Source organism: Crinia signifera, chromosome 6, assembly GCF_055691185.1.
Source record: "Crinia signifera chromosome 6, ASM5569118v1, whole genome shotgun sequence".
Classification (NCBI taxonomy): Eukaryota; Metazoa; Chordata; class Amphibia; order Anura; family Myobatrachidae; genus Crinia; species Crinia signifera.
Genome location: NC_139222.1, coordinates 201,768,857 through 201,785,846, shown reverse-complemented (window position 1 = coordinate 201,785,846; position 16,990 = coordinate 201,768,857).

The following is a 16,990-nucleotide window of genomic DNA, read 5'->3' as shown; positions in this document are numbered from 1 at the left end:
CTTTTGTAGACAAATACTCATGGTGAGAGTCCATTGGTTTTATCGTCCGGTGTCATTCTGTTTCACTTTGTTTTATTAAAACGTACTGCACCATAATTGTTTCTCTTATTCTTTTGAGTGCATTATCCACTTTACTGGGCAAATAAGAGGAGAGGAATCCATTGGTGGAAATTATATTCCCCTCAATCAAGCATTTGTGTCTACATTGAAAGTAGACAAAAAATTTGGTACGAGTTAAGATCTAGTCTACCATTAGATATAGACACAAGTGTGATCTGTTTCTTAGTAAGTGACGTAGAGGCCAGATCTAGTCTACCATTAGATATAGACACGAGTGTGATGATGTTATTACCCTCTCTACTACTGCTGCAGCCTTTTCATTCTCTTCTTCCTGTGTCACATTGTTCAATAAAGATACAAGGGTTAAGATGAGAGTTCTATTGAAGATGAAATGTTGCTATGGGCAACCAATCAAATTCTATATATTATACCAACAGATGTCTGATAGTTCCCAGAGCGCTTAGTGATGGTGATAATTTTCTCTCGTTTAGGTGAAGCGAACCCAAAAAGTAGAAAAAAAATTAAAATAGTGTAATATTGTTAACACTTATATATAGATATGTAAAGGACAAAGTCGTTTTTAACTCGTACCAAATTTTTATGTCTACTTTCAATGTAGACACAAACGCTTGATTGAGGGGAATATAATTTCCACCAATGGATTCCTCTCCTCTTATTTGCCCAGTAAAGTGGATAATGCACTCAAAAGAATAAGAGAAACAATTATGGTGCAGTACGTTTTAATAAAACAAAGTGAAACAGAATGACACCGGAGGATAAAACCAATGGACTCTCACCATGAGTATTTGTCTACAAAAGAGTGCAGACAAATATAGCATAAGATGTTTAACAGGCGTCCCTGGCTGCTGGTCATCAGAGCGGGGTCCCTTGGAGTCCTCCTATCTGTCCACAAGCCAACCGGTTTCGATACTAAGTATCTTTATCAAGGCATGTGGTAACAGTGATACAGTACTGGTATAAATATTCCCTCCTGGGAGATATAAGCAAAACCTATTTCCAGACATAGACCATCTACCAACTAAAATCTCTGTAAAGGCAAACGGGTGTAGAAGGAGTTTGAGTCCACCTCTGAATTTCCATATGTCCTGGCATCAGCTGTTTTGAATTAGGAATGTCTGCGTCTGTGTCTGAATAAGCCCGAACTTCCGGTATCCAGCTGGAAGACGGAACGGATGTGACGTTTGCGTTCCATTCACGTCCCCCGCAAACGTCACATCCGTCCTGTCTTCCGGATGGATATCGGAAGTTCAGGCTTATTCAGATGCCGGCTTTCCTAATTCAATACAGCTGATGGGGAAATTATATTCCCCTCAATCAAGCGTTTGTGTCTACATTGAAAGTAGACATAAAAATTTGGTACGAGTTAAAAACGACTTTGTCCTTTACATATCTATATATAAGTGTTAACAATATTACACTATTTTCATTTTTTTTTCTCCTCTTTGGGTTCGCTTCACCTAGACAAGAGAAAATTATCACCTTCACTAAGGGCTCTGGGAACTATCAGACATCTGTTGGTATTGTATGTTTTTCTGGAGTGGTTCTCCATGGTTTGTTTGGTTTGTTGTCCCTAAGCTGCTTTTAGCGCATGATCAAATTGGTCTGTAAACCTGTTTTGCTTAAATTCTATATAGTATCTTCTAGAAAGTGATAAATAAAGAAGTAGATTCTGATTGGTTGCTATGGGCAACATTATATATTCAATAGAACTTCTATCCTTGTAAACAACCCCCACATGGTCCATTTATTGGAATGAGCCTATTGCTCTGACCTCTTCATCTCATTCTTTTCTTTCTGTGGCACAGGTCAGAAAAAAATGGAAATGAGTAAATGATTGTATGACAAAAGTTAACATGAAAAACATCATACTTAAGTTCCAGCAGAGTATAAAATGCGGCTTCATAAGAACTGAACTGAGGAATTAAGGACTAATTGCTGGCAGGTTTCACTGTTGTATCTACAAACCCTTACCTATTATTATTTATTGCTTGTGTATGGTCTGTAATTCTCATGTAGGTCAAATGGACTCAAGGGGAGCCAATCACAGGCTGATTAAAGTGCAACAAGCAGGATGAGGGAAAAAGATTGCAAGTAACACTGAATAACACTGGATAAATGTTTGCTGCAGCTTGTCGAGGAGGTCACTGTTTTCTTATGATTCTACTCTATGGCGGACATAAAAAAGAACGTTTACCAAGAATATGGTGGACTAGGCGCTGATGTGAGGAGCTTCTTAATTAAAATATAACAAAGCTGCTGCTTAAATGTGGCTATAGTGAGCCACCAAAGTAAAGCACAATACAAACAAAAAAGAAAGCAGCGCTAATAGATTAAACACAAATGCATGGGATTGTGATGCATACAATTTATTGACACAAATAAAATGAATAAAAAATTATTAAATTACTTCAAAATGACTCTCTCCTTCTAGATGACCAAATTGGCAGTTGACTGGCTATTAGTATGTCCCTTCCAAGTTGATTAGGATATTGAGGCAATCAGCTGTATATATATATTCATAGCAGCTCACTATCAGATGGTATATGGGTTTTCCGGCTGGGGTCCAAAGTCCTCGCTATGTTGCAGTTGTGCACAGACGGTAACGGGCCGCTGGAAGATTTTTAGGGACCTTTCAGGGCTTCCCAAGAGTTGCAGATGGTGTCCATTATTGAAGGAAAACAGCGTTGATCACTCCCTTTACCAGGGTAGTGGTGGTCAACTTGAAGGAAATGCAGTGTTGCCAGAGTAGGTATCAGGATGTAGGTCATGCAGGGGGCCCTTATAAACAAACACTGATGCGTTTCGCTGGACTTTGTCAGCTTCAAGGTTATATGATCTTCCCATTCACTTTGGCATTAGATTTGTACTTTTGCATTAGATATCGAATTCAATATCTAATTTGATTTACATTCATGGTACCTGTACATTGTATACATTCGATTTACTGGATCAAATTCGATATTTCCTTGGCTGCACAGTAGATTTTTCTGTTCAATTTTGAGAAAACTGGAGCGCGCATCGAATCGAATGCAGATCGAAAGTGTCCTAAAAACAATTTGATGTGGATTCGGTTTTGCTTCTATAAGCAAAATCGAATAAAAAATAGCCAAAAATCGATGCATATGTACACAGCTTTACAATTTGACAAAACCAAATACACAAAAGAGATACGACACAAGTAGATTTGAAATAAAGCTAGCATGCTAGTATAATACAACTTTACAAGCCAACACAGAAAGTACACCTAACATTATAGTCCACAGGTCACCAGGGATTTCTATGTTAATAAAAGCAAAGAACAAAAAAAGCAATAAGAAAAAGTGTAGTAAGGAAAAAAAGAAAAGAGGAGGAAGGTGGTGGAGGTAGGACAGAAAATGCAGCAATAGAGAATTTCTGAGATTGGAACCAAGGAGACCAAATTGTGAGGTATTTAGCAGTCAAGTTGTTGTGTGAGCTGGTAATGTATTCCATGGAAGCAATAGAGTTAACTTTAGCCACCAGGACAGCCATCGAAAGTGGGCGGTAGTCTTTCCAATAATTACCTATGAGGAAATCAGTAGCATTGCAAATGGGGGTGATGAATTTGTCTTGGGTTTTGGAGATACCAGAGAGTGGGTCACAGGCTCCAAGGTAAAAACTAGCACTGAAAGTATTAAGGAGGGACACGAACACCATATGATTACATTGTGCACCTATAGTAGCTGCACTCCCGCAATAAGATTCCAGCTGCTATGGGACCCAGAGCTGAGAAGTGTCACCGTTACAAGTGTTTTCTACATTTATAACAATTTGGAGGTACATATGGTCCTTAACTAAACATTTGCCTTGGGACCTACAATATAGCTAGGTATGCGCTGGACCCATTGATCTAGTGGGTATTATAATGTTACATAATATGAACTAGGGTACTGTAATGGGGCAAAATGTGAACTGGGGACACTGTGGGTCAAATGTAATAGGGTGTGAGAGTTTTTGGGAGAGTATTCCCAATTTTTTAAAGCAGCAATCATTTACACGGAAAAAAAAAACAGGTTGATTTGCCAAGCAATTGATTTCTGCTTTAAAAAATTGGGAAATCTTTCCCCAAATCTCTCACTTTCTGATTATCACACCCTATTACATGTGGCCCTGTACATCATAAAGGGAAGTGGGTATATACAATGTTGTATAATGTGAACAAGGGTACCACAACAGTTCATAAAAAAAAACTAGAGCACTATTATCGGGCATAACATTAACAACTAATTCAGAGAAGTGTGTCTCTAGAAGCATTTGAACAGGGCCCCTTTAAAACTATGCTATGGGGCCCATAAAGTTCTAGCTACACCATTCATTGTTTGCATTTGGCTTCTGTTTGAGAATATCTGGAATGTTCGTTTCCTTTCAAGGCAAAAAAAAAAATTGTTTGGACCTACGTAATTCCCCAAGTGGGTCTTCCTATTTTCAGTCAGAATGCCATATGAACTAGTGGTTAAAGACTGGACTCCAAGATGAAAAGAGAAATTGGACACATCAAATATACATAACAAAAACCAGAAATTCAACCATCCAAAAACCCACTAGGTCTTATGATCTCCTGAAGATAAACCTTACAATAATACACAACTGAAACCCCAAAGCCAATTGTGCCACTACAGTACATCCTAGTTCCAAAATCGTAAAGAAGAAACAGATGATCAGGTTCAGGGACAGGACTGCAAGTCTGTGGTTGTGAGAAAACATTAAGGGATATTTTTATGTAACACATCTGTAAAATCACACAAATTATAAAGATACATGATAGTTAATTGGGCATTTAAAAACAGGTTAAAGTTTTGTCAACACCGGCACTCCTCGAACTTCTGCTAACGAGAACTGACCCTTACACAATGGCTACACCTAATAGCAGACCATTTTTAAGGTTTCTCCTCTAGCATCCTCAAAAACTGTCTAGGGGAAGCCATTTTGTGACATTAGCAGCAGGAGCCAGAAGGAGATCCGGGGCTGAAAAGACAAGTAAATCTGCGGGTCTCGGCCACAGATGCGGCAGGTGGCAGTGGTACAACAATAGCCCCGCAGACCTTGGGCTAGTGGCAGTTGATCTGTAAGTTCACTGCAGCCAATGCAGTCCATAGAAGCCAGGAATGTCGCCCCCCCAGCCGCATATTTTTCGGTGCCCCCCTCTCCTCGGCCCCCTCCCTCCCCTCGACGTACCTGCCCGGCCTCATCTGCCTGTCACGGTCCCATCTCTCCCAGCGCTGGTTCCTGCTGCTATAATGAAAACAGACTCTTAGAAAATGTCTGCCCCCATACTGCAGACTGAAAACTGTCTGCAGTATGGGGGCAGCAATTTTCTAAGAGTCCGTTTTCATTATAGCAGCAGGAGCCGGCGCCGGGAGATACGGACCGTGACAGGCAGATGTGGCCGGACAGCAGCGGGTAAGTGGTAGCTATAGCCCCGCAGACCCCCGGCGCCCACAGGTTCTCTGTGCCTCCCCACCACCGCGGGGGCTGCGGAGCTATAGCTACGCCACTGCTGGTGACTGACTCCTCTCAATGCATGTGGTTGCTCATTGTATACTAGAAAAAGCAAAAGTGTGTGGAATGAATATCTGTGGTTTTGTTCCACTAATACCCCTTTCAGACATAGCTAAAAAAAACAGGTATTTTCTGGGCCATGATGAGTCGACCAAGGTCCTGCTTATGTTTAACAGTTCACACCCAGGTTGACAGGGCCAGAGCCACGACCCTGCAGTTAACTAGATTAATCCTACTAGACTTACTACCCAAGTCAGTGTCCGGGTTTATGTCTGAAAACAAAGCTGAGAAGGAGCTAAATGGCTGTTCCCTGTAGCAGTACAGTCGCTTATGTCTGAAAGGGGTAGACTGGTGAAAAGCCTGGTCCGTGGTGTTATTTGAAAGGTGTTAAAGATCCCAGGTCGGACAGTGGTGGATTTTCAGGGGGGGGGGGGGGGGGGTGGCTCATTGAGATCCTTGCTCGATTGTCATTACTTTTTTTTATTTTTTATTTTTTATTTTGAAACTGATGATGAAGAGGAGGAAAATAGGGGGGTAAGGTTTTGTAGCTGGGAGGTTCCAACATGAAGGGGGTAGTAATATGATGAGGGGTAACCAAAAATGTAGTCCTTAGGGGCTGCCTGATTCCTAAACTTGCCCATGATGTTGAAAAAGTATATTTATATTTCCCAGTGTGTCTGTTTTAATGGGGTAATACTGTATGGAACTGTATGCAACACGATTGAAAATAGGTAGATTATATTTGATATACATGTTTCTTAATATTTACAGTATCATAGTAACATAGTAACATACAGTAGTAATTAAGGCGGAAAAAAGACGTTACTCAAGTCAGTAGTTACAAGTTAGATAGGTTGAACTCGATGGACTAAGTCATATCTATAGGATTCCCCTAGTGGCAAAAAATGCATCCAGTTTTTATTTCAATTCATTAACAGTAGTTGCTGTAATCACCCCACCGGCAATGACTTCCAGAATGTTACTGCTCTAATGGTGAAGAATCCTCTTCTTAATTCAGTACGGAATTTATTTTCCTCGAGCCTCAGTACATGCCCGCGTGTCCTAAATATAGACCTGTTAGTGAACAAATCATCTCCCAGTTCCATATGATTCCCAATCCTGTATTTGAACTGAACATACCGATCATATCTCCTCTCAACCTCAGTTTCTCCAGTGAAAACATAAATTGTTGTAAATTGTTAAAAGTACAATTGAAGTGTCACTATGATGGTATATTAACATTGCATTTCAAAATAAAACTTGATTAAAAATATAATCAAAACCTTTCTCCATGATCTTGCTGTTAATACATCTTTTGATGTTTGTTTATAAAGCATACCTACAGCAAAATGCACTATGCACTTAATACACTTTCCAAGAGAACTCTATTATGCTGTATTGTAACAAGTATAACACATTGGATTATTGCAGAAACTCTAACTTTTAAATTGATGTACTCTATAGTGAACACTTGTCAGAGTGTGTTTATGCTTTAATAGAAAGCATTGTATAGACTAGTTAAAGTTAACATCCAAGTACATGAGTCCTTAGGAAGCCCTTACAGACATGTATTTTTTTCTGTAGTAATGCTGTCTCCTGGCAGATCCAGAACAAAATAACGAGGGGGATGACACCTGTGGTGGGCACCTTTCTAAAAAGGGTATGTTTCCCCTCAATAGAGGGCGAGTAAAGGTTAACAGGAGAGAGAGGGTGATGGGGAGATACTGGTGCAGGGGAGAGGCAGAGAGGGTGAGACAGTGGGTGATGCCAGGGAATAGGTGACAGTGGAAGGTAGTGGGTGATGAAAGGTGGAGCCAGTGGGTATTGTCGAGGATAAAGGGGAGACACAGAGGTTGACAGGAGACAGATGGTGGTGGAAAGATATCGATGCAGGGGAGAAATAGTGGGTGAGAGGAAGAGGTTGACAGGGAGAAGCAGTGAATAATACTGGGGAGAGGCATAGGTGACATTAGGGAGATTAGGCAGAGGGTGGCAGGGAGAGGCCATGGGTTATATACTGTATATAGAAAGCACTGGGCTGGATGAAAAAGGGGGCAGTGAGATGGAGGTTGGAGGAGAGGACACTAGGCTGGAGAAGTGGGTACACTGGGCTTAATGAGGGTGTGGACACTGACTGGTCTGGCTGTGGGGATTTCTTGATGGGGTAGTTAGATGGGGCTTTGGACTGGTTTGGGGAGGGAAAATGGGAGACACTAGGCTGCCAGGGTCTTTGAAAATGGTATGTGGGCCAATGAGTTGGTGCTGGACCCTGGCATGGGAATAGATACTCAACCAAAAAATTAATCTATGTCTACTGTATATACATACAAAATATTCCACCCCAATAACAAGTCTGACCCCAAACAAAATCAAAACCCACTAATATAGTCGCATATGCCCCCTGTTACAAGCATATACCCCACATGTCTTCTTACTCCCCCCATTTAATATACCCCCTCCTTGCACACATATACTGGCTGCCTGGCTCACTCCCTCAAACTTTGACAATGAAGAATGGATCCTCCTGAGACATGGTAGCTATTGCTAGCCAGAAAGAGTAACCAGAAGAAAAAAAATCTCCTAATCACCAGGGGGCATTTGTCTCACCCCCCCCCCCCCCCCCCCCGATTCCATGTATGGAATATGACTATACTCTGTAACACAGTTGCATAGGCTATACCAGTAGCAGCAGCATCCCTTTCTGTTGTTGACACCAAGTGCAGGAACATACACAGTATGCACAGCTTTGATATATGCCATAATAAGGGCCTCCCTGGTAGGGCGTCACCTTGTTGCCTGAACCCACATTTTCCTTAATTCAGGGGTACAGAGCTGCTTGGTTGTACCCAAATCCAAATAAAAGTCTGTGTGCAGTACATGCTACTACGCTGTGACAGGAGCTGGGTGCTGCATGTCATGTTACAGGGCAGCAACTGACATCTGTCATTGGAGAGCAGTCAGCACCTTGGTGTAAACCCTTTAGATACCCAACCTCTTATCACTGTAGTGATGCCACTGACCAGAGGTTCCTAAACTTGATCCTCAGGAGACCTTAGCAGTCCAGGTTTTAAGGACAACCGTGCTTGGGCACTTGTGACTTATGAAGTACCTGAGTCAATTTGATTTAATCTGTGATTAATCATTAACATTAAAACCTGAACCATTGGTCTTTACTTATACTATAATATGGGTGGTGAATAATAGATTGACAGTCAGTAGGTCAACATCATATGGCCAACACAAAAGATCAACAGGTTTAATATGTATAATGTAAAAAGTACAAAAGGTCGACAGGTACAATAGGTCAGCGGGCAAAATACACATGTAGTCAACACAAAATTTTTGGGGTTTTCATGTTTTTTAAACCTTTGGTTTAATTTGTTATCCATTATGTATTGTCTTTAGTAACCTTGTGGCGATTGAAGCGAGTCACTTTGTATGAAGCATGGTGAGTGAAACAAGTCCAAGATGGTACACATTTCTACTATTTTGGGTTATATACTTTCAGGCACACAACTTACACCTAAAAAGAATATAAAAGAGATAAGTAACTATTATATTAGAGATCTTTATTTAGATAAGTTCACTAAACATTATATATTGTAAACACAGGAATAGATGGGTGTGTCCTCTACTGGCGCTAACTTGAAATTAAATTATATATTGTAAGCATATTTTATTACACCTAATTTTGGCATTAAATTGACCTTAGTGGGGTAAAATCAGTTTTGTAGATACACCAGGCAGATCGGCTTACAACTGAGGTGGTACTGACCGTACAGAAAACCAGAAGTCATGTATGTATGGAGGACGCACAAGGTATTTGTAGGGTTTCCATGGAGCCAAGTAGTACACAAATGTTTGCACCACTGTAGCAATCAAAACACAGTGAAAAAGATGGCACAGCACATGTGCAGTCCAAAGAATGGTGGCCATCTTGGTAAAGGAAAATGCTTCATCTAATGGGGCATTATTGAGGAAGACACATTAAAGCACTTAACATACTAACAACTGCTACAGTACACACAATGATAAAACCAGCAACCATCCAAAGTAAAAAAAAATTAAATAGGGAGGGAGTTTGGAGACGTCTGAAGATGGAGAAGAACAGTTTTATAAAACACAAGACCACGCCCTGCTTAATATCTTTCAAAAGCTTATCTGATAACTCAAAACATTCCATAACAAAGAGACCTTTCCCTTACAAATTATATGCAGATTCCTTCCTAGAGGCTTAGGGGGGTTTTCAATCTGTGTCGTGCTACCCGCAGCCATCTCCCGACAGGGGAGATGGCTGCGGGGCCCTATTCAATGCTGTCTTCCCCGACAGCATTGAACAGGGGTTCTCCGCAGAACGAGCCCGACATCACAAGCTGTCGGGCTCGTTCTGCCGAGAAAAGCCGGAAATAGGCGAGCTCCTGGCCAGAGTTCGTCTATTTCCGTCCTCATCTCGTGGCCACGCCCCTTTCTCGCCGCTCGGCGGCCTGGACATTGAATCCCGACCGCCGAGCTCAAGTCGAGCAAAGCGAGAACGGGACAGGGGCACGGCTTGCTCGACAGCTGTTCCCCTGACATTGAATACCCCCCATAAACTCTGCCAGGGAAAGGGCTTCTGCCACAATTTTTCACTTTGCCTAACTTTTTGTTGGTTATTGATTGTAAAACTCAATAATTTACTTGTTTATTGATTAATGTTTTTATTTTATCAAGAAGGTAACATTTATGAATATGTTTTGTAGCAAGTCTGTAACTTGCAAAAGGAAATACTTTTATGATGTTTGTTAATTCATTTAGTTCCTTATTTGATGCAATAAAAGTCAATGTTAAAAAGAAACATGGGCCTTTATTCAGATCTGATCGAAGTACAAATGTGTTCTCAAAATGGGCAAAACCATGTGCACTGCAGGTGGGGCAGATGTAACATGTATAGAGAGAGTTACATTTGTGTGAGTTATTTTGTTTCTGTGCAGGGTAAATACTGGCTGCATTATTTTTACGCTGCAATTTAGATTTCAGTTTCAACACACCCACCAAAATGTAACTCTTTCTGCACATGTTACATCTGCCCACCTGCAGTGCAAATGGTTTTGCCCATTTTGAGAACAAATTTGTACTGCAATCAGATCTGAATAAGGACCATGGTGTAGTCAGGATAGGTTTGTCATTATATACTGCTAGATTGCATAAAATGTGAGCAAAGATTTAAAACAAGAAACTGCTTCTAAGCAGAAAATACTGTATACAGTTTTTGTCTTTGGAAATAGGATATACAATTACAACGCATACATTTTGAGTCAGAGTCATTTTCTGGTTGGAAAACTGCAGCTGCAATTCTGCCCTTGATTACTAAAATTAAAACCTTATTTCAAACAAGAGTATTAAATAGCCCTTTTCTTTAATGTTTTTGAAGAGCAATTTCCTATTATTAGATGTGTCTCAGATCTCAAATTTGTTGAGCAAAACGCTGGTGGAGAGAAGTAGAAAAACGGGTCACATTACTGGTGATTATGAATATTACTGTATATTTATGAAATGAAGTTGGTATCATGTTAACTGCATAGGCTGAACACATTAGCCTTCTTATATGGTTTCCAAAGGTAGAAAATAAATGGCAGATTCCTGAATTTATTTATTAATAGTTAATAAAATGTTATTGTTGTTTTTATTTTTGTTAATTTGCTTTAAGGGATGTAATGTTAAACATTACAGTTCCTGTGTACAGTTTTAAAGACTGTAGACCGTAAGCTCCTTGGATCAGGGCCCTCTTCCCTCCTGTTATGACAATCCTCTGCTCTTTTACTTCAATTAAAGCTCTCTCCTACTCAGCTAGAATCTATACTGGCATCTCTTCTCACTTGTGTTCATTCATCTCTACCAAGGACAACCCACCTCTGGTAGCATGCAGACGTCTCTTTTGCTTCCCTACATAGAAGCTATATTGTGTTCTAAAGCTCCGTAACTGTGGAGCGATTGGTTGCTGAGCGATATATATATCCTCAGCAACCAAATTGCTGAGTGTCCCATTTTCATCGGTGATCAGCGATGGTCGCTGATGAAAGCAAGACACTCTGCCGGGGGAAGCTGCTGATCACAGGAGCATACTCCTGTGACCAGCGACCACTGCAGGACTGGTCGTGGTGACCATATCCCTCAGTGACTATATCCCTGGTAGCTGTGATTGAAATCACCCTGTGTGTACAGGGCTTAAGATTTGTATTGCTAAGTGTTACCTGTGTACTGTTTTAGTTCTTTAGTTAATGTTATACAGTATTTAGTTACGTGTACCCTGTATTGTTCTAATGTGTGTGGTGCTGCAAGCCACTGGTGGTGCCTTATTAAAAAAAAAAATATTAGTATTATTATCATTATTATTAATATTATTAATAATAATAATAATAATAATAATAATAATAATAATAATAAATGCGACAGACACAAATACACTGGATCTGATAAGTACACAAAAAACATAAGTTATTTTTTTCAAAGATGTAACACTTGTAGTTATATGTTACAGTTTCTTACAGCTCATTATACCAATAAATAGTTTCTTTGAGGAAGATAAATCAAGCTTTGGCAAGAGGTAAAGTAGAGAGATAAAAGTGCCAACCTATCAGCACCTAATTGTCAACTTTCAAACACAGCCTGTGAAATGACATGTAGAAGCTAATTGGTAAGTAACTTTTAATGCCACTATTTATTAAATATATATTTTCACAACAGATGAGTGGTTTACTCCACTGTTATATCAAAAAGTATCCAAACTGATACAGGAGTTCCTCTGCAATAGTCTTTCAGAAAGTATTTTATCCAGGATTTCATGTATATTGAATTTGTATTAATTTAATATTTAGAGATTGTACCCACCATGTTCTCTATGGATTTTTATAAATAAAAACAAATATATTTATTGATTTATTGAGTGGACATTCTTTTGTTTGAAACTTATTTTACTAAGTAAAAGGAATTTAATGATCCCTTTATTTTAGATGGAGTTTAGGTGGTATCCTGTATTAATTAATTTGTGAATTCTAATTATAATAAGGTACTTAAGTCATCTTTGGGGAACCATTTCTACTCTGTTCCTTTATTTGCTTTTTTGTTAGCAAAAAAATTGAATGCAATTCAATGCCAAATCACAAAAAAATAGAACATTAATTTAATGGGTGGAACCTAATGCTGCCGGAGTTTGGCATCAGTGCAGGATGCCAGTCAAACGTGGATGTTTTTTTAAAGGGGCAATCACTTACAAGGCATGGTTTGCCTTGTAAGCGATTAGCCCTTTAAAAAAAATCTGAGTTTGGCTGGCATCCCGCACTACCAACGTACTTGGGCAGCATTACTTTCCACCAGTGTGCCACCATTACTATAATGAGTTGCAGGAGTCTGTAAAATAATACATTGAAAAACAAAACAAAAAAAGGGTGTGTTCCAGGCCAGACAGTGGTACTGTGCAACAATAAGTAGGTGCCATACCACACAAATGTTTTTCTCTATCCTCATAGGATGATGCACCACTTTCTCACTCAGAGGTGTCAAATATAAAAGTGCAGAAAAAAAACACTGAAGCTGAAGAACACTGTGTGATCAGAAATGCAATAAATCCCTAAGGGGAGTGATCCATGTTATTTATATGCAAGTCTGACATATGTGATACTAGATAAGTCCCCTTCCACCATTTCTGGACCCTCTAAAAATGTTTGGATGATCAGCATCAGTATAGATGGTGACACAGAAGTTGAAGATGCTACTGTGGAAATATACATTACCCTTTATATACATTAAGGATTCTAGATATGTTGATTACCTTTTCCCATCTCTGCTAAATTTTAATATACATGCTGGTAACATTATTTTGTCTCTATATATGTGCCGTACTTCCCTCTCTTCTCTTTCCGTTTATGTTCAATTAACCACTCATATTATAAAAAAAAAAATGAATATGTTAATACTTAGTAAATATCTGTCTATATCATGGAACTAGATAGTCCGAACTGTACTTAATGAGATTAGTATCAAGTAGACATATATTAAACATTACAAAACTTTATGGGGGGAATATACTAAAGGAAATTTGTAAAAAATAGGTGTAAAAATAGGTGTATTTGTATCCAGAAATACACTTATTTTTGACATTTACTATCCCAAAAATACGGCAATTCGTATTCGTATTGATGTTCTATCAATACGAATACGAATTGCCGTATTTTCGGGATAGTAAATGTCAAAAATAAGTGTATTTCTGGATACAAATACACCTATTTTTACACCTATTTTTTACAAATTCCCTTTAGTAAATTTCCCCCTATATATCTATATATACTACAAAATTACAAAAGCGTTACAAAACTTTATATATCTATATATATTATTATCCGGATTCTCTGTAAATGTATTTATATATTTTTTAAATATTTTTTTCTGCATCTCTCTTAAATCTTTATTTTATTTACCTAGCCGCATATATTTTTTGTAAGAATTACCGACATATCTACAGTATGTATAAATATAAAATTGCCAGAACTGTTTGGATTAGACACTTCTTTATGCAAAAACCGTCATGTAGATGGAAGTGACAGAATAAAGGTATTTGATCCAAGGGAATATGGAACGTAAAGCTCCCGTCCTCTACTACTATATCTATGCGGCTCAAATACCGGAAACACAGTGTTTCCAGGTATGTCATAGCACAGGGATGTCATAGCATCATAGCATGCGGCTTGCAGCAAAACAGGAGCAGGCAACCATGCATTCATAGTGAGTGGATGCCTACAGGCGATCATGGCATACTGCAATACATCATGGTACCAATTAGAAATGCAGCTATACATTGCAAAGACAGAAGATGGCACATCTGTACAGAATTTTTTTTAAATGACAGGTGCATGCAAGAAATGCTATCACTGCCCCAAAAAGTTTGGAGACGTTTCCAGCATTCTGCAAAAAAATATAGCCTGTTGGCTAGCGGTCCAGCGGGAGACTTAATTGAAAATAGCTGTGGACACTGGGGCAGCTCAGCCGGACAGAGCAGGAAGCGGGCGGGGAGCAGGTCCCCCTTGGCAACGAGCAATATTAGTCCCCCTTGGCAACTTGCAATATTAGTCCCCCTTGGCAACAAGCAATATTAGTCCCCTTGGCAACGAGCAATATTAGTCCCCCTTGGCATTGAGCAATATTAGTCCCCCTTGGCAACGAGCAGTCCCCCTTGGCAATGAGCAATATGAGTCCCCCTTGGCAACGAGCAATACTAGTCCCCCTTGGCAACGAGCAATTTTAGTCCCCCTTGGCAATGAGCTATTTTAGTCCCCCTTGGCAATGAGCTATTTCAGTCTCTCTTGGCAATGAGCTATTTCAGTCCCCCTTGGCAATGAGCTATTTCAGTCTCCCTTGGCAAAGAGCTATTTCAGTCCCCCTTGGCATCAAGCATGAAGCTCCCTGCATCGAGCATGAAGTTCCTAGCAATGCGCATGTAGGTAAGTGGCACTTATGTGTCAGATGTGTAATGGGTATTACGGTTTGTTCTATAGTATGTAATGGGCATCATGTATGGCCTTATGTGTAATTGGAATTACGGCATGTGGCTTTATATGTGTAATGGGTATCACAAAGTTCACCAAAATGTGCAATGGGCATTACGGTGTGTGGTATAATGTTAGGCCGTGCCCCACCTACTACAAATCGGGGGCGGGCGCAAAACATGCCTTTGCTCCGGGCATGTTTCACGCATGCACTGTGGCACCTAGCTACACCACTGGCTGTCGCTAGAGACCCTCTGATGATGAGGATGAGTCAACTCAGACCTTACTAGTTGTCAAAATGTTGTTCCAGTTTTGTGTTCTAAGAGAATTGCTCAAAATAAATTTCACCTGTTACCAGATGTAGTAATCATCCATAGAATGCTAGCGGATTGTTTTAATAACAGTATACAAATGAATTTGTAGAGCAGTCCTTTTTAGTACTGGTGAGAAAAAAGGCAACTTGGAGCCCCTTATACCACCTCACTATACTTTATTTAAGCTTCCCAGCCTCCAGCCTTGGAAAGAGTTTTCAGCATGGCCAGGAACATTGAGAGTGATAGGCGTATGAAGATATTTCCTCAAAATGTAGAAAGAGGATTTTCATGAAAATGAACTACAATTCCAGGAGGAAGACCTTTCCCACCAATTCTGTTAAAGTATTGTAAAGAGACCTGTTATGGTGGATTTCAGAAAGATGAGTTCATTTTGTGTGATGATGATAACTCTGATGAGGGTGACGATGATAATAATACTAATATCATGTTCCCAGTGTAGAGAAGAAATCATTAACAACACAGCTGCCTTAAACGGGATACATATGGATGACCGGTGTTCAGGGTGCCGGCAGTCAGAATACCGATGCCCACATCCCAAAGGAGGGAATCCAGTTAGGGGTCAGGTAAGTAGACTTACCCTCACCTTGTCCCCTAACCTTAACCCTCCTTAACCCCCAGTAGCCTGACCCTAAACCTCCCCAGTAGTGCCTAAACCTTACTCCCATACCCTGCCACAGAATACTAACCCCTGACCTGCAGCGTAACTTCTCAGTGCCTAACCCTACTCAACCCTCCCTGCAGCCAACCTTCACCTTCACCTTCACCAACTAGTACATAAACCTAAACCCCCTTTTTCTAGCCACATGCTAGCCAGGGTCGGTTACTTACCAATTGGGATGCCAGCTGTCGGTATCCCAGCATCTGCATGCTGAACCTTTTGAAGATCTTGCACCAGTGTGTACACAGCATTCAGTATGCCGCATTGGTATAGTGAACTCTGGCATCCTGTTTCAGTTAAAAAAATCAAATAGGGAAGCCACATGAACTGCAAGCTCAAACACTGCCATCTAGAACTCGTTGTGAGACTGTGCTGCATCCACACCTGCAGCTGCCACTTGCACTCCCACCTGCAGCTGCCACTTGCACAGAAGAAATGGGAAAAAAAGGTAGCGCTACAACCAATGAGGATTTTGTAAATAAAATAACATTTATTGGTACACATACATATGTAATCATGTAAAATAAAAATATAAAAAACACATGCTCACTGCCCACAGGGCCACTTTTGTAGATATTTTTGGAGGGGGGATCCGCTCCTATTTATGCCGCCAGAGGGTAAAACGGAGGACCAGTCAATAGGGTCAGGGATTGTATAGTTCCCAAATCCGATAGATGTTAGATTGTGTGGATATAATTACCAGTGCCGTTCGTTGGTGGGTTCCATTTTTTCTCTGTTTTTTCTCTGTGTTTTTGGGACCTACTCAGTCTTAGTGGTAGCTGCTTTACAAGACATTCCCTGGCAGCACCCATATAGCTACCCAGTAGCTCCAACCCTTTCACTTGCACAGAAGACCAGGAATGGGTCATATTGAAGTGAAC